This window comes from Stegostoma tigrinum, unplaced genomic scaffold (assembly GCF_030684315.1).
Source record: "Stegostoma tigrinum isolate sSteTig4 unplaced genomic scaffold, sSteTig4.hap1 scaffold_412, whole genome shotgun sequence".
Lineage (NCBI taxonomy): Eukaryota > Metazoa > Chordata > Chondrichthyes > Orectolobiformes > Stegostomatidae > Stegostoma > Stegostoma tigrinum.
This window is the reverse complement of record NW_026728340.1, coordinates 55,496-82,097: the sequence shown is the minus strand read 5'-3', so window position 1 is coordinate 82,097 and position 26,602 is coordinate 55,496. Positions and strand designations below refer to the sequence as shown.

The window sequence follows — 26,602 nt, the reverse complement described above, 5'->3', positions numbered from 1 at the left end:
TGAGCTCCCACATTGAGCAAGAGCAGCATAACACGGGTCTGGGATCTCCTACCATTTTTAGTCTTAAGATCTACTTGGTGCTGCTATAACATCAAATATTAGATGAATGAAATGTAATAAAATTGTACCATGTACACAGATCCTTGCAAGTTACCAACCAGGTTGAGAGGGCTGTTAAGAAGGCATACAGTGTTTTAGCTTTTATTAATAGAGGGATCGAATTCTGGAACCAAGAGGTTATGGTGTAGCTGTAAAAGCTCTGCTGCAGCCGCATTTGGAGTATTGCGTCCAGTTCTGGTCACCGCATTATAAGAAGGATGTGGAAGCTTTGGAAAGTGTGCAGAGGAGATTTACTAGGATGTTGCCTGGTATGGAGCGAAGGTCTTACGAGGAAAGGCTGAGGGACTTGAGGCTGTTTTCATTAGAGAGAAGAAGGTTGAGAGGTGACTTAATTGAAACATCTAAAATAATCAGAGGAGTAGATAGGGTGGATCGGGAAAGCCTTTTCCTGGGATAGTGACGGTGAGCACGAGGGGGCATAGCTTTAAATTGAGGGGTGAAAAATACAGGACAGATGTCAGAGGTAGTTTCTTTACTCAGAGAGCAGGAAGGGAATGGAACGCTTTGCCTGCAACGGTAGTAGATTCGACAGCTTTAGGTACATTGAAGTTGTCATTGGATAAGCATTTGGACGTACATGGAATAGTGTTGGTTAGATGGGCTTGAGATCGGTATGGCAGGTCGGCACAACATCGAGGGCCGAAGGGCCTGTACTGTGCTGTTATGTTCTGTGTTCTATTTATTGTTGAACAGCAGCAGGAGGTGAGGAGGCAGAGACTGCGACCTTGAGGTCACGGAGGGAAGGAAAAAGAGGCTCTTACTTGGAGATTGAGAATCAGGAGAGGGCACAACCCAGAGGTTTGGGAGTGTAGTGAGGCTGCGAGTTTGAGGTCAAGGTGAGGAGAGGCACCAGTTGATGTAGTAGATTAAATGTAATACAGAAAATTGTGAAGTGGTTCAGTTTGGTTGGAAAAACAGTACATCAAATGGAAGGAACCATTCTGAATGGGTGCAGAAGCAGACAGGTTTTGCTGTTATGTGCATAAACCATTCAGTTAAACCACGGCTAGTCTCAACTTCAACTCTATTTGCCTGCTGAAAAGTCATGTCGACTCAAAACATTAGTTTGCTTTCTCTCCATGGCTGATGCCTGACCTACTGTGGTCTCCGGCATTTTTTGTCGTCAGTCTGTTTACCTCCCTTTCTTCTATATCCTTTCGTACCCTTAGCTATCAAAAATAATTTCAGTCACACACATTCTTATTGATCCAGCACCCACATTCTTTTACGTGAGAGTATTTGAGATCTTGACTGTTGTTTGTATTAAGATAAAAGTGCTTCCTGATTTCAGTTCTGAATGGCTTGCCATTGAATCTCATATATTAATAGATAATCTCTGGATGCAAAATGTGTTGGGCAGAAAGGCTTATTTCCGTGCAGTGTGCCACCAAGATTCTAACTCCAGACAAACATATCCATCTTCTTTGCGCTCATTCTGACTCCTACGAGCAGGGAGCTTTCCCCCCATTCCCGTTAAAACCAGTTTTGCTCGGTTCCCTGGATGCCACATTTGGTCAAATGTGGCCTTGATGTCAAGAACAATCACTGTCGCCCTCACTCCCTCACCTCTTTTGTCCATGTTTGAACCAGGGCATCAATGAGGCCAGGAGCTGGGTGGCCCTGGTCGAAACCCAACTGAGTGTTAGTGAGTAGGTGATGCCTTTATTTTCACCTACTGTAGTCCCAATCATGCAACTATGTCAATTGCTGCCCCTGCCAAGCGCTGGAAGCCTCCCCAGCGTTATCCAGACAGCAGAAAATTTGTTTCAGGAAGACGAGGACCTGCCCTGTCAAATTTCATGTGGATGTGCTGTTGCACACGCACAGAGCGTGATTAAAGGGAGTCAGCATGGCTTTCTGAGGGACGAGTCATACCCTACAAATCTGACTGAGTTCTTTGAGGAGGTCATGAGACAGGTTGATGAGGGACGAGCAGTGGATGTGGTGTACATGGACATCAGCAAAGCATTTGATAAGGTTCCCCACGGCAGGCACTTTGATGAAGTCAGGAGGTATGGAAATCAGGGTGACTTGGCTGCCTGGATTCAGAATTGGTTGGCTGACAGGATGGAGAGAGTGGTTGTAGATGGTAAATATTCTGCTTGGAGGTCAGTGCTGAGTGGTGACCCGCAGGGTTCTGTTCTTGGGCCTCTGCTGTTTGTAGTTTTTAGAAATGACTTGGATGTGGAGGTTGAGGGGTGGGTTAGTATGTTTGCTGCTGACACAAAGGTTGGAGGTGCCGTTGATAGTATTGAGGGCGATTGCAGGCTTCAGCGAGACATTGACAGTATGCAGAGCTGGGCTGAGAAATGGCAGATGGAGTTCACCCTGTATAAATGCGAAGTGATGCATTTTGGAAGGTTGAACTTAAATGCTGAATATAGGATTAAAGGCAGGATTCTCGGCACTGTGGAGAAACAGCGGGATCTTGGTGTTCAAGTGCATAGCTCACTCAAAGTTGCCACACAAGTGGATAAGGTTGTTAAGAAGGCATATGGTGTTTTGGCTTTCGTTAACAGGGGGATCGAGTTTAAGAGCCGTGAGGTTATGCTGCAGCTGTACAAAACCCTGGTGAGACCACACTGGAATATTGTCTCCAGTTCCGGTTGCCCTATTATAGGAAAGATGTGGAGGCTTTGGAGAGGGTGCAAAGGAGGTTTACCAGGTTGAGGAGGTTGACTGAGCTCGGACTTTTCTCTCTGGAGAGAAGGAGGAAGAGAGGTGACCTGATCGAGGTGTACAAGGTAATGAGAGGCATGGATATAGTTGATAGGCAGAGACCTTTCCCCAGGGCAGGATTGACTGCCACGAGGCATAGTTTTAAGGTGTTAGGAGGAAGGTATAGAGGAGATGTCAGAGGGAGGTTCTTCACCCAGAGAGTTGTGAGTGCATGGAATACTTTGCCAGTGGTAGTGGTGGAAGCAGAGCCATTAGTGACATTTAAGCAACTGCTGGACATGCACATGGACGCAGTGAATTGAGGGGAATGTAAGTTAGGTTCGGTTATTTTTGGATTGGGATTATTCCACGGCACAACATCGTAGGCCGAAGGGCCTGCACTGTGCTATACTTTTCTATGTTCTATGTTGTGTGTAAGAGTCAGAAGCCCAGTTGTTAGTTGCTTGGCTCTTTAGCTCAGTAGCTACCCCTTAATTTTTTGATGGCCAAAAGTGGCTGGCAAAGCAGACTTGCAACTTGAAAGCATGATGACATTTGCCAGGATATGAAGCATTGACCTACATGGTTTTTTGCAGATGTCTATTGCTGCATCCATGTCTGTGAATGATTTGTGCAGCAGCCTTGAAGTTTTCACAGAGTCCTTCAGAACTTAGATGTGGACCTTGGCAACTTTAAAGAAGTCTAAAAAATATCAACACACATACATTTTGGCAATGACTGGTATGAATATCGATAGAGAGTGGATAGCCAGAGACTTTTTCCGAGGGTGAAGGTAGTTCTTATGAGGAGGCATAGTTTAAAAGTAAGTGGAGGTAGATATAGGGAAGATGTGAGAAGTAGGTTCTTTACTCAGAGAGTGGCAGGAGCGTGGAATGCATTGCCAGAGAGGGGAGTGGAGTCAGCTTCATTAGGAGCATTTAAGCAGCTATTAGACAGGCATATGGATGATAGTATAAGGTAAGGGTGGAGGTTAACTCGACGTTAGGTTGAGGGTAAAAGCTCAGCACAACACTGTGTGCTGAAGGGCCTGTCCTGTGCTGTACTGTTCTATGTTTGTATGCTCTATGAATCCGTAAGTAATTAATCTGCAAGTAGCTGACAGTGTCTTTAAATAACTCTGGCAGAGGGGTTATTCATGTTCCTGGTGATCATACTTTCAGCAATGTGTCATTGAAGGACTTTAAGCGTTGAGCTCTGATATCCCAGTATTGGCAATATCTTGCCTCCTCTACATCATTTCATCAGGTATTTGCTGCATGCAATGTAGAATTGTCAGAATAGCATCCATGGCAACTTGCGTTTGATGTGTGCTCATGAGTCAAATATACAATTTCAGATCTCAAAACCCTTTGTGGCCCTGAAAAACCAGGCGGCAAGAATGCAGGCTTTACACCAAGCGTGATTATCTGAATCGTTTCCCTCCTACTATAAAGCTGACAGTGAGACTTCCGTGAGTTCCACCAGATGCTGTTTGCCAGTTATGACAAGAATTTCATGTCGCTTTTGACCACCTACATGAGGAATGGGTAACAAATGCTGGTCCTGTCAGTGATGTTCCCATCCCTGAAAATATGTGGAAATAAATTGAACCTAGTAGTTATCATTTCCTTTTACTGCGCCTTGTATTCTTCGGCAGATATTTATCCCCCTGTATTCATTGCAGAGTAGTTGAGCATGTGTTCCAATTGAAATCGTTTGTACTAACAGTTAGGAAAAATGTATCTAAAGATTTTTTTGAATGCAGGTGATTTAAACACCGTGCGTTTTTCTGCATATCGGCCAGCAATGAAGATCCGCCGACTCCAGAAAGCGCTCTGTTGTAAGTACATCCACACATTCCAGAATTTGTAATCTCGTGCTGTGTTTTGTTGTGAGCTTCCTTGCTTGCCTGTTGTCAGAAGTCATTGATTACAATTAGCTTGGTTTTGCAGTTGTTGAGACATCAGTTCGGCATGACCTTACAACCTTCCACTCAAAGGACGTTTGTCTATAAAGTTGCTGAAAATGCAATCTGATAAGGGCAGACAGGCATCTTAGACTAGAGTGAGTGAGGAAAGCAACAGGATGTCTTCTTAATGATTGGGAAATAACTACATGAAGGACTGAGGAGGACAGTGAATTAAAAGAGGAATGGTTTGTTTCAAATCAGGTACAGCAAAAGAAATTAAGAGAACGTAAGGAAGGTTGAAATTGAAAAGGCAAGTAATGGTTTATGTTCATTGGAAACCATCAACAACAAAAGTACAATGAAGAAAGTATTTGAGAAAATACAGAAGATTTCTTCAAATGAAAGGGAGACACTGTCTTCATGATATAGCACGGAGTGCAACTTTGGCGTTTAACCACATCATCCCTTGGCCTGAAGTCACTGTACTATTTACCCATTTTATAACAGAAAAATACTTTAATGATGAGTGTCATGGAGAATTTCAGCCCAGAATATAACCATATTCTGAGCAATTGCCACAACAGCTTCTGTGACATGACTTTATAAAACATCCCAAGGCATGTCATAGGAGCTTTATAGAGTAAAAATTGATACTGAGTACTGAAAGAGATCCGAAGGTAGATGATTGAAACCTCACCAAAGAGGTAGATTTTAAGGACTGTTTTGAAGGAGGAAACAATGATGCAGAAGTTCAGCAAGGTAATTCTAAAGTTTAGGCCCGAGGAAGTTGAATGTCAGGCTGTCGATGATGGAACAGCACAAATTGTGTTGAAAGGCTGGAATTAAAGGAGCTCATGTTCCTAGAGGGGCTACGAGTAGGACATTATCAGGGGATGTGCATGGGTGTTGCCAGGTCAGGGAGGGATTTGAAAGCCAGGACAGCAATGTGAAAACCAAGGCACTGCTTAACTGTGAGCCATTGTAGATCAGAGTGCGCAGAGAAAGATGGGTGAATGGAACTTGGTGCGTGTTAAGACAGAGTCAACGGACTTTTAAATGATGCCATGTTAAAGAAAAGGAGAACTTGGGAGGCCAACTTGATATTCATAAGAATGGTCATGTTCAGAGTTAATCAATGCGGTCGGGTTTCAAAACTAACGGACTTACCTGGGGCCAAATGTTGTGGATGTGAAAATAAGTAGACTTTGTGACATCAGGCCTATGTGGCCAGAATTTAAACTCTGGGTCAAAATAACAACTGGTACAATGAAAACTGGTAGCTAGCAAGCAGACTTCCTTTCAAGGACCAAAGATAATGGCTTCGTTCTGCACGAGATTTAATAGATGGAAACTGTCCGGTTATGTAGAGACAGTGGAAGAAATGAATGAGGGGGTGGTGAGATAGACCTAGGCATTGCCACCATGTATGTGGAAAGTGCAGTGCTTTCACATGATATTGCTCTGGGGCAGTGTTCAGATGAGAAAAGGAGTGGGATTTTACTGATTTGGCCAGACCTAGGTGATTCACACCCACAGCCATGCTGTCAAAGATTTGTGGATGCCAGAAAAACTGAACTTGACTGTTTGCAGTAAATGTACAGCATTTCAGATGTCACTTGATCCTGCAGATTGACTCCCTAGAATCTGCTTGTCAAATGATTTATATGGCTAAAAGGTTCAAGTATGAGTTTGCGCTGTGGAACTCATCTCGCACCAAAACTGGCCAGTTGTTATATCAAGATTTGGAGAAAGTATTAGTTTTTTGAAGAATGTTCTGATACAGAGAGAGCGACTAATAGTTTCCTGAAAAATCGTGGGGCATTGGCCAGGAAGTTTAACAAACAGTGGGGAAAAAAACAAACTTGACCTGAATCCTATGTTAAGTATATAATGGATTTGTTCGACAGTGAGGATATCAGAAGATATTCTCATTTTTAAGATTAGACACGCGGGATAATTTGGGTCGGATGCACTTCTTGAAGCGACCAGAAAGGTACAGAATTATCCATTGGATGTGAAAAATTTGAAATGAAGACAAAACTTTTTGAGGCTGGGGTGGGGAAGAAATGAAGGTCCGATTTTGCTCATTCAACCTCTCCCATGACAAAATGCACTTGTCGTGTCTATAAGATTGGTGACGGCACTTAAATGAAGAAAAATCAACATGGACATTTCTTCTGCTGTACATAAACCATGAACATTGAATCTCTTGGCAAGGATAATGTGACAGGGCATTTGAAAAGCCAAGTTATTGTAATTTGAATTAAGAGATCAGGCTGTAGAACCTGAGATCAATCTCAGAATAAAATGTAACAACAGCGATAGATGAGGAACCTCTTCACTCACAGAGAGGTGAACTTTGTAATTCTGTACTCCAGAAAATGTGGCGCCTCAGCCAAGAAGTATGCTCAGAACGGGGATTGACATGTTGGGGTAGTCAGTGAAGCACTATTAATGTCACAGGATTAGTAATCTGGAGGCCTGGGACAATGCTGTAGAGTATAGGCGTAAATTCCACTGTAACAGCTGATGGAATTTGAATTCAGTTCAATATAATTTTGGGGGTAGGTAGGAATGTGGAGCCGACATTGCAGTCAAGTCAGCCACGACCTTATTGAATGGTGAAGCAGGCTTGAGGGGGCCAGTTATCCAACACATGCTCAAATTGATATAATCATAAACAAAGCTGGTCTCAGTGATGGTTACACCGTCACTGTTACACTATTCACCGTTATAAAAACTTGACTCATTCACTTATGTTCTTTAAGAAAGGAGCTCTGCCATTCTTATTTGATCTCACCTCCATATGACTCCAGGTCCACAATAACGTGGTTGACACTTAACTGCACTCTGAAATAGTCAAACAATTTGGAGGAACTATGGATGGGCAGCAAATCCTGTCCTTGCTATTCCTGCTCCTTGTTGCTATGATTGTACATGCTTTAACATATTAACCAATTTCCTCTTTGAATCCATTTGAGGAGCAGTGTATATTTTGTATCGCTTGGTGATTCTCCAAGTATCTGATGGATTTTGCATAGTTCCTTCTACCTTCTAAATGTGAGCTCCTTCCAGTGTTTAACCTTTAAGGTAGGCAATCGTTCTCGAACCTTTTTGATTGAATGCCTACATATTAATAGCAATCACTAACCTATCTATTATTAATTGCACATTCATAATACAAAGGGCTACATGTAAAGAAGTGTTCTGATCATCTTTTTAAAAAGCTACTTCCTGACGGTTATCATGGAGATGAGATTAGATTCCCTGCAGTGTGGAAACAGGCACTTCAGCCCATCCCCCTATAACCCACACACACCCCTGAACACTATGGGCAATTTAGCATGGCCAATCCACTGAGTCAGCACATCTTTGGACTGTGGGAGGAAACCGGAGCACCCGGAGGAAACCCACGCAGACACGGGGAGAATGTGCAAACTCCACACAGTTACCTGAGGCTGGAATCGAACCCGGGTACTTGGTGCTGTGAGGCTGCAGTGCTAACCCGCTGAGCCACTGTGCTGCCCCGATGTGTGTATTTGCTTCTAACTGTGATATCTGTCAGTCCCTGGACTGGTGTTTGATACGGGCACTCACAATGTATATCCACTTGATCCAAATGCTCTTCTATTGTTAGCCTGATAAATCAAGAAAAGGTCTGGATCCTTTTGTATATTTTTCACATCACTATATAGTTGCGAGTTTCAAATTGCAATAAGTAAAAATTCATGACAAATAAAAGCATTCCAGAATTGTTTCGACTTGATGATAAATAGTGAATATCTTTTCTTGACTGCAGCTTTCCCGCCTATCAGTGCAGGGAGGCATTGCTTAGCAAGGTTGGAAGAGGAATATTACTGTTCCAATTAGTTACATTTAATTTATCACCATTGAAGCTCGCGTTAGTTAGTCTGCTTTTTTCCAATATATTTAATCTGAAGTTATGACAGATGATTTGGTTTGTAGATCTCCAATTACCTCTCTACTGTAGAACCCAGTTTTGAAACAATTGATATAAGGCACTTATTGTACTGTCACTGATGCTGTCATTATACTACCAGAGTATGGCTGTAATGCTGAATTACTTTAGCCTGCCTTCATGAAGCAGTGCAATCTTTCCTAGATAAGGATGAGGGGAAGGTGCACATAAAAGACTGATTTATAAAATTGAGATTCATGGAATATATAGGTCACTATCAAATTTGGTTAAAAAAGATGGCTGAAGGACAGAAGCAGCAAGTTATGATAAATAGATGAGAAGATCGCTATTAGCAGTTTCCCAAGTATTAGGACACTGATTTTTGGAGATAGATACATGATTTGAATTTGGGAATATGGCATACAGAAGGCCCTTCAGCCAATCAAGTCTATGCAAACCTAACTGCACTAATCCCACTTTGCAGCACTTGGAGAATAACCTTTAATTTCATGTGCTCATCCCAGCACTTTGTTAAAAGTTGTGAGCTCTCTTGTCTCAATGACCCTTCTGGGTAGTGCATTCCAGATTACCACCACCCTCTGGGTAAAAATATTTTTCCTCAAATCCCCTCTACATCTCCTGCCCTTCACCTCATAATTGTGTCTCCTTGTTATTGACCCTTCAACTAAGGATACAGCTGCTTGCTAACCTTGCCCCTCCTAATCTTCTGCACCTCAGTCACGTCCCTCCTCAGCCTTCTCTGCTCTAAAGACGACAACCTGAGCTTATCCAGCCAGTCTTCATAGCTGAAGTGCTCTGCCCCAGGCAATATCCTAGTGAATAATCTCTGCACCCCCTCCAATTCAATCACATCCTTCCAACAGCATGGTGATGAGAACTGCATACAGTTTTCCAACTTTGGCGAAACCACAGTTCTATACAATTCCAACGTAACCTTCCAGCTGAAACCATCTGTGCCATGACTGATAAAGGCAAGTTCTCAGCACGCATTCTTAATAATCCTGTTAACCTGTCCTGCCACCTTCAAGGTTCTGTGGACAAGCACCCCATGATCCGTCTGTGTCCCCTAAGCATCCTAGTGTCTTGCCATTCATTGAGTACCTCCTTGTCTTGTGACTTCTTCCGATGTGCATCACCTGATATGTTTCAGGATTAAATTCTGTCTGCCACTGATCTGCTCATCTGACCAACCCATCTATATCTCATTATGCTATATATATCACGAACAGTGAGGGACCCAATATGGAACATTGCAGTACGCCATTTGACACAAGCTTTCAGTCGCACAAACAGCCTTCTACCTCTGTGCTCTGTCTCGTACCACTATGCCATTTTAGAACTACCTTATCGCAACAGCCAGTGGTGCCAGATGTGTTTACCTTTATTATCAGTCTCACATGTGGGACCTTGTCAAAGGCGTTTTTGAAATCCATACAAACTACATCAGCTGCAATGTAAGCATAGAGCACAGAAGCAGAAATAGGCCATTCAGCCCTTTGAATCTGCCCTGCAATTCAAAGAGACCATGGCAGAACAGTTAATTGTATCAGAGATAATGGGAACTGCAGATGCTGGAGATTCCAAGATAATAAAATGTGAGGCTGGACGAACACAGCAGGCCAAGCAGCATCTCAGGAGCACAAAAGCTGACGTTTCGGGCCTAGACCCTTCATCAGAGAGGGGGATGGGGACAGGGAACTGGAATAAATAGGGAGAGAGGGGGAGGAGGACCGAAGATGGAGAGTAAAGAAGATAGGTGGAGAGAGTGTAGGTGGGGAGGTAGGGAGGGGATAGGTCAGTCCAGGGAAGACGGACAGGTCAAGGAGGTGGGATGAGGTTAGTAGGTAGCGGGGGGTGCGGCTTGGGGTGGGAGGAAGGGATGGGTGAGAGGAAGAACCGGTTAGGGAGGCAGAGACAGGTTGGACTGGTTTTGGGATGCAGTGGGTGGGGGGGAAGAGCTGGGCTGCTTGTGTGGTGCAGTGGGGGGAGGGGACGAACTGGGCTGGTTGAGGGATGCAGTAGGGGAAGGGGAGATTTTGAAACTGGTGAAGTCCACATTGATACCATATGGCTGCAGGGTTCCCAGGCGGAATATGAGTTGCTGTTCCTGCAACCTTCGGGTGGCATCATTGTGGCAGTGCAGGAGGCCCATGATGGACATGTCATCTAGAGAATGGGAGGGGGAGTGGAAATGGTTTGCGACTGGGAGATGCAGTTGTTTTTTGCGAACTGAGCGGAGGTGTTCTGCAAAGCGGTCCCCAAGCCTCCGCTTGGTTTCCCCAATGTAGAGGAAGCCGCACCGGGTACAGTGGATGCAGTATACCACATTGGCAGATGTGCAGGTGAACCTCTGCTTGATGTGGAATGTCATCTTGGGGCCTGGGATGGGGGTGAGGGAGGAGGTGTGGGGACAAGTGTAGCATTTCCTGCGGTTCTCACACACCACCCTACCAACCTCCGGATGCAACGCATTATCCTCCGACACTTTCGCCATTTACAATCCGACCCCACCACCCAAGACATTTTTCCATCCCCTCCCCTGTCTGCTTTCCGGAGAGACCACTCTCTCCGTGACTCCCTTGTTCGCTCCACACTGCCCTCCAACCCCCCACCACACCCGGCACCTTCCCCTGCAACCGCAGGAAATGCTACACTTGTCCCCACACCTCCTCCCTCACCCCCATCCCAGGCCCCAAGATGACATTCCACATCAAGCAGAGGTTCACCTGCACATCTGCCAATGTGGTATACTGCATCCACTGTACCCAGTGCGGCTTCCTCTACATTGGGGAAACCAAGTGGAGGCTTGGGGACCGCTTTGCAGAACACCTCCGCTCAGTTCGCAAAAAACAACTGCACCTCCCAGTCGCAAACCATTTCCACTCCCCCTCCCATTCTCTTGATGACATGTCCATCATGGGCCTCCTGCAGTGCCACAATGATGCCACCCGAAGGTTGCAGGAACAGCAACTCATATTCCGCCTGGGAACCCTGCAGCCATATGGTATCAATGTGGACTTCACCAGTTTCAAAATCTCCCCTTCCCCTACTGCATCCCTCAACCAGCCCAGTTCGTCCCCTCCCCCCACTGCACCACACAAGCAGCCCAGCTCTTCCCCCCCACCCACTGCATCCCAAAACCAGTCCAACCTGTCTCTGCCTCCCTAACCTGTTCTTCCTCTCACCCATCCCTTCCTCCCACCCCAAGCCGCACCCCCCGCTACCGACTAACCTCATCCCACCTCCTTGACCTGTCCGTCTTCCCTGGACTGACCTATCCCCTCCCTACCTCCCCACCTACACTCTCTCCACCTATCTTCTTTACTCTCCATCTTCGGTCCTCCTCCCCCTCTCTCCCTATTTATTCCAGTTCCCTGTCCCCATCCCCCTCTCTGATGAAGGGTCTAGGCCCGAAACGTCAGCTTTTGTGCTCCTGAGATGCTGCTTGGCCTGCTGTGTTCGTCCAGCCTCACATTTTATTATCTCAGAACAGTTAATTCTCCAGTCTACTTTCCTGCCTTTTCCCAATATCCGCTGTCTATCTCAACCTTAAATTTACTTCATGACCAGCCTCAATAGTCTTTTGTGGCAAAGAATTCCACAGATTTTCAACCCTCAGAGGGAAGAAATTCCTCCCAATCTCTGTCTTAAATGTGTGACCCCTTATTCTGAGATTATGCCCTCTGGTCCGAGATTCTCCCACAAGGGAAAACAAACTCTCTGCATCTAACCTGTCAAGAATCTTGTAAGTTTCAATCAGGTGGCGTCTCATTCTTCTGTATTACAACGAGAACAGACTCAATCTTCTTAACCTCCTGGAACTTATTTGAACTTCCTCCACATCCTTAGATATGTGTCCCAAAACTGTTCCGGTGTTACAGCTGAGATCTGACAATTGCCTCGTACAATTTTAACAAAACCTCTGTACTTTTATATTCCATTCCATTTGCCTTCCTCATTACCCAATGAACTTGGATACTTGCTTTTTGTGATTCGTAGACGAGAATATTTAAATCCCTCTGTTCTGTAGCTTTCTGCAGTCATTCTCCATTAAATAATAGCCAGCTTTTCTATTCTTCCTGCCAAAATACATTAGCTCAGATTTCCCTACATTATATTCCATCTGCTAAGTTTTTGCCCATTTGCTTAGCCTGTCAATATCTCTCTGCAGACTTTTTGATTAATCCTTACTAATTGCCTTCCCACATGGTTTTGTGTCATCAGCTACAGTATATTCTCTTTCGTCATTCAAGGCATTAATGTATTTCATAAATAATTGTGTCCCCAGCACTAATCTGTGCGGCGCTCTGCTAGCTGCAGGTTGCCAGTCTGCAAATGCCTCCCTTGTCCCAATTCTGTCTTCTATGAGTGAGCCAGTCCTCTGTTCATGATAATATACGACAGCAACATCATGGACTATTATCTTATTAAGTAGCCTAATGTGTTATAGCTTATCAAAACCCTTGTGAAAATCTGGGCACCTACATACCTTGCAAAATTGTATCAGAATTGTGAAGTGTGACCTCACTTTGATGAAGCCATGCTGATCAAACCTTGCATTTCCAAGTGGAGATGAATTCTCTCCTCCAGAATTTCCCCAGTTGTTTCCCTCCCACTGACGTGAGATTCATTGGTCTGTAATTCCTGATATATCTCTCTCTCGCTCCTTGAAAAATGGTACCACATTAGTTGTCCTCTACCAATTCCCCTGTAGCCAGAGAAGAATTGAAAGTTTGGGTCAGAGCCCCTGTAATTTCCTCTCATCTCTCATTGCAGCATACGATACAACCCCTTCAGACCGAGAGAATTATTTACTTTTAGGCCTGGCAAAGCCTCACTCCCTCCGTCAGTCTGCTCAAGTACCTCAGTCCCTGTCCCCAAGTTCTCTACCTCCATCTTCCTCCTCTTGAATGTAGACTAAAGTGAAACATTCTACCAGTGTCCTTCTGTACGGTATAAAGTTTGCCCCCGGACCCTAATGGGCCCCATTCTTTCTCTGGTTATCTTCTTCCCCTAAATGTACTTGTGAAATATCTTGGGATCTGTCAAATTTTATCTTCATGTTTTTTCATGCGCCTGTTTCCTCCGAACTGCTTTAAGTTCCCTCTGAGCTTTCTATACTCCACTGGGGCCTCCATCATTTGCTCCCTTTGCACCTACTGAAAGCCTTTTTTTTGTTCTTAACCAATTCTGAATATTCCTACACATCCAGGGTTCTTTGTCTTGTTATTTCCAAATTTCATCCCAAAGGAAACATGTTGGGCCTGTGCTTTCCCCATTTTCTTCTCAATCACACCTTCACTTTCTAGAACATAGAACATAGAACATAGAACAGTACAGCACAGAACAGGCCCTTCAGCCCACAATGTTGTGCCGACCATTGATCCTCATGGATGCACCCTCAAATTTCTGTGACCATATGCATGTCCAGCAGTCTCTTAAATGACCCCAACGACCTTGCTTCCACAACTGCTGCTGGCAACGCATTCCATGCTCTCACAACTCTCTGCGTAAAGAACCTGCCTCTGACATCCCCTCTATACTTTCCACCAACCAGCTTAAAACTATGACCCCTCGTGCTAGCCATTTCTGCCCTGGGAAATAGTCTCTGGCTATCGACTCTATCTATGCCTCTCATTATCTTGTATACCTCAATTAGGTCCCCTCTCCTCCTCCTTTTCTCCAATGAAAAGAGACCGAGCTCAGTCAACCTCTCTTCATAAGATAAGCCCTCCAGTCCAGGCAGCATCCTGGTAAACCTCCTCTGAACCCTCTCCAAAGCATCCACATCTTTCCTATAATAGGGCGCCCAGAACTGGACGCAGTATTCCAAGTGCGGTCTAACCAAAGTTTTATACTGTAGAATTTGCCAGACGTAGCTGAACCTGGTCTACTTTGGTCAGATCCTGCTTTATTTTAATAGCATCTGCCTTCCTCCAATCCAAAATTATTTTTTTTGCAAACTACCATTTTCTTTTTCATAACAGTGGTTGTTATCACTAAATTCTGCCCACTACCACCTTAAACAACTTGGCAACTTTGTTCCCAAGAATTAGATCTGGGACTGGACTGTCCCTTGATGGACCTTCTATATGTTGACACAATAAACTCTGCTGAACGCGTATTTAGAAATCCAACTCCTCTTTACACTCGATAACAAGGTGGACATTATTTTAAAATGAAAGGCAGTAGGTTTAAAGGGGATGAGGGGAAAACCTTTTTCACCCAGAGGGGTCTAAAATGCACTCTCTGGGATTATAGTTGAGACGGGAAATCTCAGAATCTTTAAAAAGCACTTGACGTGTCATTACGTTCAAGGCTATGACCTAGTGTGTTGACAGTGGGTCTAGTGTATTTCGTAGTATGTCCTTGATAGTGCAGACTCAGTGGGTTGAAGGGCCTCATATATTGTATGATTCACTGATTATGACTATCTCAAACAATGTTGAGGAAGTTGAAATCCCCTGGTATAGTTACCATCTTATTATTGCACACCTCAACATGAGTAATAGAGCGTGAAGTTCCAAAATTTACCACGATTGCCAAGCTTGCAGGAGCCCAAACAATGAGGATGATTCTGATCAGCTGCAATAGGCCACCAGAATGGGAAATGACACGGCAGATAGAGTTCAATACAGCAAAACGTGAGGGGATCTGGGATACAGTGTGGTTTAGTCAGCAGTGGCCCTCCTCCTGAGTCAGAAATGTTGGTGTGATTCTCACTCCGAGACAGAAGGACCCAGTGCAGGAAAGCAAACTTGTGTGGTAATGAATCCTCAGCCTGGATCGACGGGTTAGGTTAGTGGCAGATATATCTACGAAATCAAAAGATGATAATTGCAAAGAGTGGTGATCTTTGCTCACTGTTCTGAGTTCGGTCACTAGACCCGAAACGTTAACTCTATTTTTCCCTTCACGGATGCTGCCAGACCTACTGGGATTTTTCCAGCAACTTTGCTCTTGTTCTTTTTGTTGTTGATCAACTTGCATTGTGTTACCCCATATAAAATGTGAAATGTCAAAAGCAAAACAAAACGATGCATGAGGTGAAGCAGTTTAACTAAAGGGATAGTGGCAAACAATAAATACTCGAAAGACATTGTTCCAAAGAGTGTGTGAGGACTGAAAAACCCAGGAATGTAGGGGTCATAAAGCCATAAAATGAAGGAATGGAAGTAGGCTTTTTAGCCCATTGAATTTGCTTCACCATTCGATCAGATCATGGCTATCTCTGTTTTGAATATTCTTAGTAACCCAGCTTCAACAGGCCTCTGGAGTAAACAATGCCACAAAATCAAGCCATCAGAGGAAATAAATTCATTTTCATCCCTGTCTTAAATATGTCACACCTTATTCTGAGATGATGCCCTTTTGGTCGTAGATTCTCCTCCAAGAGGAACCAAACTTTCTGCATCGACACTAACAAGCCCCCTAAGAATCCTGTACGTTTTAATAAGGTAACCTTTTACTCTTCTAAATTCGAAAGAGTACAAGTCCAACCTATTTGACCTCCTTAGAAAGAAGATCCTTCTGTACCTAGAATCAACTTAGTTAACCTTCTCTGGACTGCCTCCAATGTTGAGATTTCTTTCCTTTGATGAAGGGCCAAAACTATTTGCTGTGTTTGATATGTGGTCTGTCTCGTACTTTGTATTGTTTCAGCAATACTTCCCTCTTCTTTTATTCCATTCCTTTTAAAGGCCAACAGGACACCTCCTTCTTAGTTGCTGAGCATGGTTGCTAACTTCTTATGATTCATGCACAAGGAGCTTCAAATTCCTCCTGCACTGCAGCTTTCTGCAATCTTTTTTCCATTTTAATAACATATAGCTCTTTTATTCTTCTTGCCAAAGTGCACAACCTGACATTTTCCACATTATATTCTATCCGCCAAGTTTGTGGCCATTCACTTTCCACGGAAACATAAGAAGTAGAATGAGAAATGGGCCATTTGGCCCTTCAGGCTTGCTTTATCATTCATTATGAATATATCCAATCATCCAACACAGTAGCCTGTTCCTCCTTTAACCTTATATCCTGTGATCCACTTAGTTCCAAGTGCTAAACCCAAACTCCTTTTTGAAACTGTGCAATGTTTTAGCATTGATTGATTTCTGTGGTAGTGAATTCTGTAGGCTCATCAGTCTCTGGGTGAAGAAATATCTCCTCATCTTAGTTTAAGGGTATGAAGAATGACTGTGACTCCTTTGTTCTGTACATCCCTGCCATCAAGAACATCTGCCCTCCATTTGACTTGTTTAGTCCTGTAAGAATTTTAAGCTTCGATGAGAAGCCCCTTCATTCTTCTGAATGCCAGTGGTATAATCTTATCTGACGCAACCTCTCCTAATATGCCAGTCTGCCTTCCAGGAATCAGTCTGCTAAACCTTTGCTGCACTGTCCCTAGAACAAGAGTGTGCTTCCTCAGATAAAGAGGCCGAAACTGCACGTAATATTCTTGGTATGTAATTGCAGCAAGACATCCCCACTCCTGAATGCAAATTCTCTCACTATGAAGGCCCTTCTGCTATTTGCCATCTTTACTGCTTGCTGCACCTGCATGCTTACCTTCAATGACTTAAGTACAGGTTTGCCCAGATCTTATTCTACATACCCATGTCTTAATTTATATCCATTCAGGTAATGATCTACCTTTCCGTTTTTGCTCCCAAAGTGAATAATCTCACATATATCCGTGTAATACTGTATCTGTCTCACATTTGCCCAGTCATTCAGCTTGTCCCAATGACACTGAAGCATCTCTGCATCCTCCTTACAGCTCACCCTCTCATCCAGCTTTGTGTCATCTGCAGATGTGGAGATAGTGCATTTGATTCCTTCGTTTGAATAGGTGGGTAGCCGGAGTCTGAGCACAGATCCTTGCGACACACCACCTGTCTCTGCCTTTGGAAAAAGACCATTTATTCCTATCCTTTGATACTTGCTGACCAGTTTTATTTCCATCTCAGTATATTGCGACAATCCCATGGGCTTTAATTTAAAGCACTAATCTCTTGTGTGGGATTTTGTTAAAAGCCTTCTGAAAGCCCAAAGAAGCCACATCTAGTGGTTCCCCCCTCATCAACTGAATGAGTTACATCCACAAAGAATCCCAAAAGATTGTCAAGTATGATTTCCCTCTATCCCTTTCATAAATCCATGCTGTCCCTGTTTGATCTTGCCACAGTTCAGCTGTTAAATATTTTATAGTAAAGAGACCTGAAATTCCTCCACCCAGAGAATCCATTGTTCCTGGTATTATGGCAGGGTGTGGGAATGTCCTTCGTTGCCTGAGGAGCCTGGTACCGCTAGAGAAACCGGGTTTCAAAACTTATGAAGAAATGGTAGGAATAGTGGCAGCTGAGAGATGAGCACCAACACAGACTCACAACTGCCATTGGTGCGAAAGAGCACTTCAATCAACAGCAAATTGCTGGTATAAATTAGTCGTATGCAGAAACTGCGGCAATAAAGGGCCCATTGAATGGGTGTGTTTGAGAAAGAAATATGAACAGTGTACAGCAAAAGTACTGAAAGTGAAGAGTTGGAAAAAAATCTACATGTAACAATGACAGCATGGATAATCTGCTAGTTTCACTGGGAGGACCATGGCTGGAAAAAAAATCAAACTCAGTTGGGTTGAACTAAGTTGCTTGTCAGATTCTGAAACTGATTCATTGCAAAATTCTAAAGAAGCGTGCAATTATTTTCATCGGGATCTGGGAGACATGGAGAAGACATCTGTCGAATTGAAAATCAAGTGTGAGAGTCCAGCAAAATGTTGCAAGGCAAGATCAGTGCCTCGTGCAATCAGACTAAAGCTTGAGGCAGAATTAAACCTACTTGACAGGGCTCAGAAAGGATTTCCAATGATGTTGCCAGGGTGGAGGATTTGAGCTATGGGGAGGCTGAATAGACTACTTTCCCTGCAGTTTTGGAGGCTGAGGGGTGAACTTGGAGGTTTATGAAATCATGAGGGGCATGGAGAGGATGAATAGCCAAGGTCTTTTCCTTCGAGTAGGGGAGTCAAAAACTAGAGCGCATAGCTTTAAGGTGAGGGGGAAAGATTTAAAATGAACGTAAGGGGCAACGTTTTCCAAGCCGAGGATGGTGTGTGTAAGGAATGAGCTGCTGGAGGAACTGGCGGAAGCAGGTACAATTAGAATATTTAAAAAGCACTTGGATGGGTACATGAATAGGAAGGGTTTAGAGGATATGGGCCAAATACTGGTAAATGGGATTAGAAAAATAAGGATATTCTGTTCACGTAGATGAGTTGGACCAAAGTGTTCTGTTTCCATGCTGTACGTCTCTATGACACTATGACCATAATTGAGTGACACTGGTCAAGATGGGAATCCTTGAATCCAAAAATGATTGGCCCACACCTATCATTCCACTGATAGATGGAGTATACATCTGCGCTGCTTACAAGTTCGCTACTAATCCAGCACTATGTGCTGAGCAGTATGCTTTGCTTGTAATCGATGACCTACTTGTTGGACCAGCTAGAGGTCTGCTTTTCAGTAAGATTGAACTTAGTCAAATCTATCTCCAGATTAATAGAGTTCCTGAGTCACGGAAATACTTGATTATTGTAACACGTAAAGTAGTATTCAATAACAAGAGATTTCCATTTGAAATCCATCCTTGCTTGGATTATTCTAACATGCCATGGATCAGATTTGAAGTGGATTGAAAGGAGTCTAGTGTTGCCAAGACAATATTTTACTCACAGGGAGAACCTAAAAAAGAGCACCCTCACAAGTTAGATTTGAAGAAGTGAGGAAAAATGACTATGATTTTAAAAAATAATTTCCATACAATACTAAGGCCATATCATTGATGCCGTGGGATTATACAAGCCCCCTTCAAAAGTAAAAACTGAAGTTCACTGTGGGATGCTGTAAATCAGAAACTGAGAGATTGCTGAAGGATTTTAGATTACCTTTGCCAAATGAGTTGACAACGAACAGTCCCTATGTAGACATTTTCTACTTCGAGCAAGTAGGGAACACTCTGGCAACGGTAGGACAAATTAAGAGAGACAGTCAAAATGACCCACGACTACGTGAGTGGTGGGTGTGGTACTGCAAAGGGAGCAACCGGAACTGAAACCATTTGTCACGTGGAAGCTAGAACTATCTATACAAGGAGGAGGTCTCCTGTGGGGAATGAGGGTCATCACTCCATCACAGCTAAGGAAACGCACGTTAAAGGTCAGGATTGGGATTCCCAGAAGGTATGTTGCCTCCCTGGTGCCAGGGTCCAGGACGTCTCCGATCGGGTGTATAAGGTTCTAAAAGGGGAGGGCGAACAGCCAGAAATCGTGTTACGTATTGGCACTAATGATAAAGCCAGAAAAAGGATTGAGGATATAAAAAGTGATTTCAGGGAGTTAAGATGGAAGCTGCAAAGCAGGACGAACAGAGTAGTGTTCTCTCGTTTACTACCGGTGCCACGAGATAGCGAGGCGAGGAACAGGGAGCGGGCGCAGCTTAACACGTGGCAGCGCAGCTGGTGTAGGAGAGAGGGCTTCAGTTATGTAGACAATTGGGATGCCTTCTGGGGAAGGTGGGACGTGTACAAGACGGACGGGTTGCATCTGAACTGGAAGGGGACCAATGTCCTGGGTGGAAGGTTTGCTCGAGTAGTTCGAGACGGTTTAAACTAGTATGGCAGGGGGTTGGGAACCTGAGCTGTATACCAGAGGGGAGAGTTGATGCAGGTGAGGCAGTAGCAAGAGGTAGACCAGCTAGTGGGAAGGATTTTCCTGGGAAGGAACCAAGGGATCAGTTCAAGTGTGTTTGCTTTAATGCAAGGAGTATCAGGAATAAAAGTGATGAACTTAGAGCATGAATCAGTACCTGGTGCTATGTTGTTGTGGCCATAACAGAGACATGGGTTTCTCAGGGGCAGGAATGGTTGCTGGATGTTCCAGGGTTTAGAACATTTAAAAAGAATAGGGAGGGGGGAGAAAGAGGAGGGAGTGTAGCACTACTAATCAGAGATGGTATCACAGCTACAGAAGCTTCCATTGTCGAAGAAGATCTGCCTACTGAGTCAGTATGGGTGGAAATTGGGAACAGCAAGGGAGTAGTCACCTCGTTAGGGGTTTACTACAGGCCCCCCAATAGCAGCAGGGAGATTGAAGAAAGCAGAGGTCGGCAGATTTTGGACAAGTGCGGACGTAGTCATGTTGTTGTCATGGGTGACTTTAACTTTCCCAATATTGATTGGAACTTCCTTCGAGCAGAAGATTTGAATGGAGCTGTTTTTGTAAGGTGTGTTCAGGAGGGTTTCCTAACTCAGTACGTTGACAGGCCGATGAGGGGAGAGGCCATTCTAGACTTGGTGCTCGGAAACGAGCCGGGGCAGGTATCAGATCTTGTGGTGGAGAGCATTTTGGTGATAGTGACCATAACTGCCTCACATTCTACAGAGCTATGGAGACGGAGAGGATTAGGCAAAATGGGAGGATATTTAATTGGGGAAGAGGAAACTATGATGCGATTGGACATGAGTTAGGAAGCATGGACTGGGAGCAGTTGTTGCATGGTAAAGGCCCTATAGACATGTGGAGATGGTTTAAGGAACAGTTGTTGCGAGTGAAGAATAAATATTTCCCTCTGAGACAGGCAAGAAGGGGTAAGATAAAGGAACCTTGGATGACGAGAGCGGTGGAGCTTCTAGTGAAAAGGAAGGAGGTAGCTTACATTAGGTGGAGGAAGCTAGGGGCAAGCTCAGCTCTAGAGGATTACAGGCAGGCGAGGAAAGAGCTCAAAAATGGTCTGAGGAGAGCCAGGAGGGGGCACGAGAAAGGCTTGGCAGAACGGATTAGGGAGAACACAAAGGCATTTTACACTTAGGTGAGGAATAAGAGAATGGTCAAAGAAAGAGTCGGGCCGATCAGGGATAGCATAGGGAACTTGTGTGTGTGGAGTCTGAGGAGGTAGGGGAAGCCCTAAATGAGTTTTTTGCTTCTGTCTTTACGAAAGAAACGAACTTTGTAGTGAATGAAACCTTTGAAGAGCAGGTGTGCTTGCTGGAATGGAGAGAGATAGAGGAAGCTGATGTGCTGAAAATTTTGTCAAACATTAAGATTGACAAGCCGCCAGGCCTGGACCAGATTTGTCCCCGGCTGCTTTGGGAAACGAGAAATGCAATTGCTTCGCCACTTGCGAAGATCTTTGCATCCTCGCTCTCCACTGGAGTCGTACCTGAGGACTAGAGAGAGGCAAATGTAATTCCTCTCTTCAAGAAAGGAAATAGGGAAATCCCCGGCAATTACAGACCAGTAAGTCTCATGTCTGTCGTCTGCAAGGTGTTAGAAAGGATTCTGAGGGATAGGATTTAAGACCATCTGGAAGAGCATGTCTTGATTAAATGCAGTCAACACAGCTTTGTGAGGGGCAGGTCATGCCTCACAAACCTTATCGAGTTCTTTGAGGATGTGACTAGAAAAGTTGATGAGGGTCGAGCTGTGGATGTGGTGTATATGGACTTCAGCAAGGCATTTGATAAGGTTCCCCATGGTAGGCTCATTCAGAAGGTCAGGAGGAATGGGATACAGGGGAACGTACCTGTCTGGATACAGGACTTGGATGAGGGGATTGAAGGATGGGTCAGCAAGTTTGCAGACGACACGAAGGTCGGAGGTGTTGTTGACAGTATAGAGGGCTGTTGTAGGCTGCAGCGGGACATTGACAGGATGCAGAGATGGGCTGAGAGGTGGCAGATGGAGTTCAACCTGGATAAATGCGAGGTGATGCATTTTGGAAGGTCAAATTTGAAAGCTGAGTACAGGATTAAGGATAGGATTCTTGGCAGTGTGGAGGAACAGAGGGATCTTGGTGTGCAGATACATAGATCCCTGAAAATGGCCACCCAAGTGGACAGGGTTGTTAAGAAAGCATATGGTGTTTTGGCTTTGATTAGCAGGGGGATTGAGTTTAACAGTTGTGAGATCTTGTTGCAGCTCTATAAAACTTTGGTTGGACCGCACTTGGAATACTGCATCCAGTTCTGGTCACCCTATTGTAGGAAAGATATGGATGCTTTGGAGTGGGTTCAGGGGAGGTTTACCAGGATGCTGCTTGGACTGGAGGGCTTATCTGACGAAGAGAGTTTGACTGAGTTCGGACTTTGTTCATTGGAGAAAAGGAGGAGGAGGAAAGGGGACCTAATTGAGGTATACAAGATAATGAGAGGCATAGATAGAGTTGATAGCCAGAGACTATTTCCCAGGGCAGAAATGGCTAACACGAGGGGTCATAGTTTTAAGTTGGTTGGAGGAAAGTAAAGAGGGGATGTCAGAGGAGGGTTCTTTACACAGAGAGTTGTGAGAGCATGGAATGCGTTGCCAGCAGCAGTTGTGGAAGCAAGGTCATTGGGGACATGTAAGAGACTGCTGGACATGCATATGGTCACAGAAATTTGAGGGTGCATACATGAGGATCAATGGCCGGCACAACATCGTGGGCTGAAGGGCCTGTTCTGTGCTGTACTGTTGTCTGTTCTATGTTCTAACTTTGGATTGTTGGACTCAAAGCATTGGCTTTGTTTTCTCTTCACTGATGCTGCCAGGCCTGTTGAGTTTTTTTGTTTCATAATCAAGCTTCTGCTTTTGAACATTTCAGCCTCCTGGTCGTTCTTGGAACTGAATAGCCTTCCCACTTATTTTTATGTCATCTGCAAACCTGGCAATAGTATGTTTGCTTCAAGTATATAAGTCAGTAATATTTTGACAATAAGTATGGATCCAGCACTGATCCCTGTGGTACTCCATTAGTTACACCTCCCTTCAGCCCAACTAACACTTCCGCCATCTACGATCCGACCCCAGCACCCAAGACATTTTTCCATCCCCACCCTTGTCTGCCTTCCCGAGTGACTCCCTTGTCCACTGCACACTCCCCTCCAATCCCACCACACCCAGCACGTTCCCGTGCAAACGCAGGAAGTGCTACACTTGCTCCCACACCTCCTCCCTCACCCCCATCCAAGGCCCCAAGATGACTTTCCATATTAAGCAGATGCTCACCTGCACATCTGCCAATGTAGTATACTGTATCCACTGTACCCGGTGTAGCTTCCTCTACATTGGGGAAACCAAGCGGAGGCTTGGGAAGCGCTTTGCAGAACACCTCCACTCGGTTCGCAATTTCGTGAGAGAGAAAAAGTTTGAGAGGTGACTTCATTGAAACATATAAAATAATCAGAGAGTTGGAGCCTTTATCCTTTATCCGGCAAGCACGAGGGGGCATAGCTTTAAATTGAGGGGTGAAAGATACCGGACAGATGTCAGTGGTGGTTTCTTTACTCAGAGAGTAGTAAGGGAATGGTACGCTTTGCCTGCAACAGTAGTAGATTCACCAACTTTAGGTACATTTAAGTCGTCATTGGATAAGCATATGGACATACATGGAATAGTGTAGGTTAGATGGGCTTCAGATCAGTATGACAGGTCGGCACAACATCAAGGGCCGAACGGCCTGTACTGTGCTGTAATGTTCTCTGTTCTATAAACACGTACACCCCCCAGTTGCGAACCATTTTAACTCCCCCTCCCATTCCTTAGACGACATGTCCATCATGGGCGTCCTGCAGTGCCATAATGATGCCACCCGAAGGTTGCAGGAACAGCCACTCATATTCCGCTTGGGAACCCTACAGCCCAATGGTATGAATGTGGGCTGCATAAGTTTTAAAATCTCCCCCTCCCCCACTGCACCCCAAAACCAGCCCAGCTCATCCCCTCCCCCCACTGCATCCCAAAACCAGCCCAGCTCATCCCCGCCTACCTAACCTGTTCTTCCTCTCACCTAACCCCTCCTCCCACCTCAAGCCACACCTCCATTTACCACTTACTAACCTCATCCCGCCTCCTTGATCTGTCTGTCCTCCCTGGACTGACCTATCCCCTCTCCACCTCCCCACCTACACTCTCCTCTCCACCTATCTTCTCCTCTATCCATCTTCGGTCCGCCTCCCCCTCTCTCCCTATTTATTTCAGAACCCTCTCCCCATCCCCATCTCTGATGAACAGTGTCGGCCCAAAACTTCAGCTTTTGTGCTCCTAAGATGCTACTTGGCCTAGACAATAAAATATGAGGCTGGATGAACACAGCAGGCCCAGCAGCGTCTCAGGAGCACAAAAGCTGACGTTTCGGGCCTAGACCCTTCATCAGAGTTTATTATCTTGGATTCTCCAGCATCTGCAGTTCCCATTGTCACTGCTACTTGGCCTGTTGTGTTCATCCAGCTTCACACTTTGTTATCTTGGATTCTCCAGCATCTGCAGTTCCCATTATCTCTCCCTTCAGCCCAACTGCCTATTTTCTATTCTTTGACCAATTCTGAAAACATGCTAATATACTATCCCAAAATTATGTGTTTTTTTTCTCATATTAGGTAAACTTAGGGCGATATTTTTTCAAGTGCCATTTTAAAATCCAAACACAATACTTCTACTGGTTCTGTTTTATCCATCCTGTCTGTTACTTACTCAAAGAATTTTTAAAAAATTGTCAGGCACAATTTCCCCACCATGAAGCCATGCTGACTTTGCTTGATTATATTATCTACTTCCACAGTTATGGACTAGACCAAGTCCCCAACACATATGTATCAAGGAGATAACCTAGACTCCAACTTTTATTTAAAGACAAGTCTCGGGTGCTGTGTTCTAGATGTAAATCGATTAGGCACACCACTCAGATTTAAGCAAAACCACTTTCCCCCTAGTTAAAATGCAAACAAAAGAAAGAAGAATTGAGATTAGTTTAACTCTACTGGAAAACTTAATTGAATAATATATTACTTAACTACCAAACAACAACTGTTCCAATATAATAATATCCCATAAACACACCTTGGCAAAGACAAAGTCAGTAAAACAGATTGTCTCACATGATTCTGGTCACAGAAAGAGAACCCCTGCTTTTAGCTGTAACGCAGAGAGAGATGGGGAGATACGGAGAGAGATAACAGCTTCCACGGCCAACTTCAAACCTCAACAACTGTCGAAATCTAAACTAAAACCTTGGTTCTGTGGGAGCCTGACATGACCCATTCATACTGAGATAGTAAGAACTGCCGATGCTGGAGAATCTTGGATAACAAGGTGTAGAGCTGCATGAACACAACAGGCCAAGCAGCATCAGAGGAGCAGGAAAGCTGATGTTTTGGGTCGAGACCCTTCTTCGGAAGTTACCCATCCCCAAGGCCTCTCGAGCTGTTTATTGGTTTAGAGAAGAACACAAGCCAGGACAAAATACACCTCTTAAAGCCATAGTATTGCCAGACCACATGACCTGCTGTTGCATCTTTTATAACAGACTGCAATATTTTCCTAATGAGAGGTTGCCTATTTTTTGTCATCCTTCCTTTTCATATGAAGTTGTTACATTGGCAGTATTCCAATCTACTGCTTGAAATGTTCCAGATTCCCGGGATATTTGGAAGATTACTGCTAGTGCATCCAGTATCTCTGGAGCTACATCTTTTAATATCCTAGTGCAGGGTACATCAGGTCCAGGATACCTATTGACCTTTAGCCCCATTAGTTTCCCGAGCACCTTTTCTCTGGTGATATTTCCTGTCTGCTTTTTGTACCTTGTTAAGTAAGTAATTTTGAGATTGTATTTGTTTCTTTTGCTATGGAGACTCATATGAAGTAATTATTTGTCTCATTTGCCATTTCCTGATTCCCCATTATTATTTTTGCAGCCTCCATTCTTTAAGGGATCTGCGTTCTCTTTGACCTCTTCCTTCCTTTTCATTTGTTTAAATAAGCTCTTATTGTCGGTTTCTTTTCTATTTCTCGGCTTTGAAATCTTTCCTTATTTCTGGTTTCCCACTAACCTTGGGCACTGACTGTTGAATTGGCAGAACATTGGAGAGAATGCTGAGGATATGGAAGTTTTGGTCTGGTGAATAGTACTCGACATGGTGCTGTTGCCCCCACTCCTGCT

At 44.4% G+C, this 26,602-nt stretch overlaps 1 long non-coding RNA gene across 2 annotated transcripts in view; it reads left to right on the top strand.

Moving 5' to 3' along the window:
• Positions 1-4,542: 4,542 nt before the first annotated feature.
• Positions 4,543-26,602, top strand: part of LOC132208477 (uncharacterized) — a 71,941-nt gene continuing 49,881 nt past the window's right edge. The window contains exon 1 of one of the 2 annotated variants that reach the window (XR_009444575.1): positions 4,543-4,618. This is a non-coding gene — a long non-coding RNA (uncharacterized LOC132208477). The remainder of the gene's footprint in view (positions 4,619-26,602) is intronic. The other variant, XR_009444574.1, reaches the window with a different exon arrangement.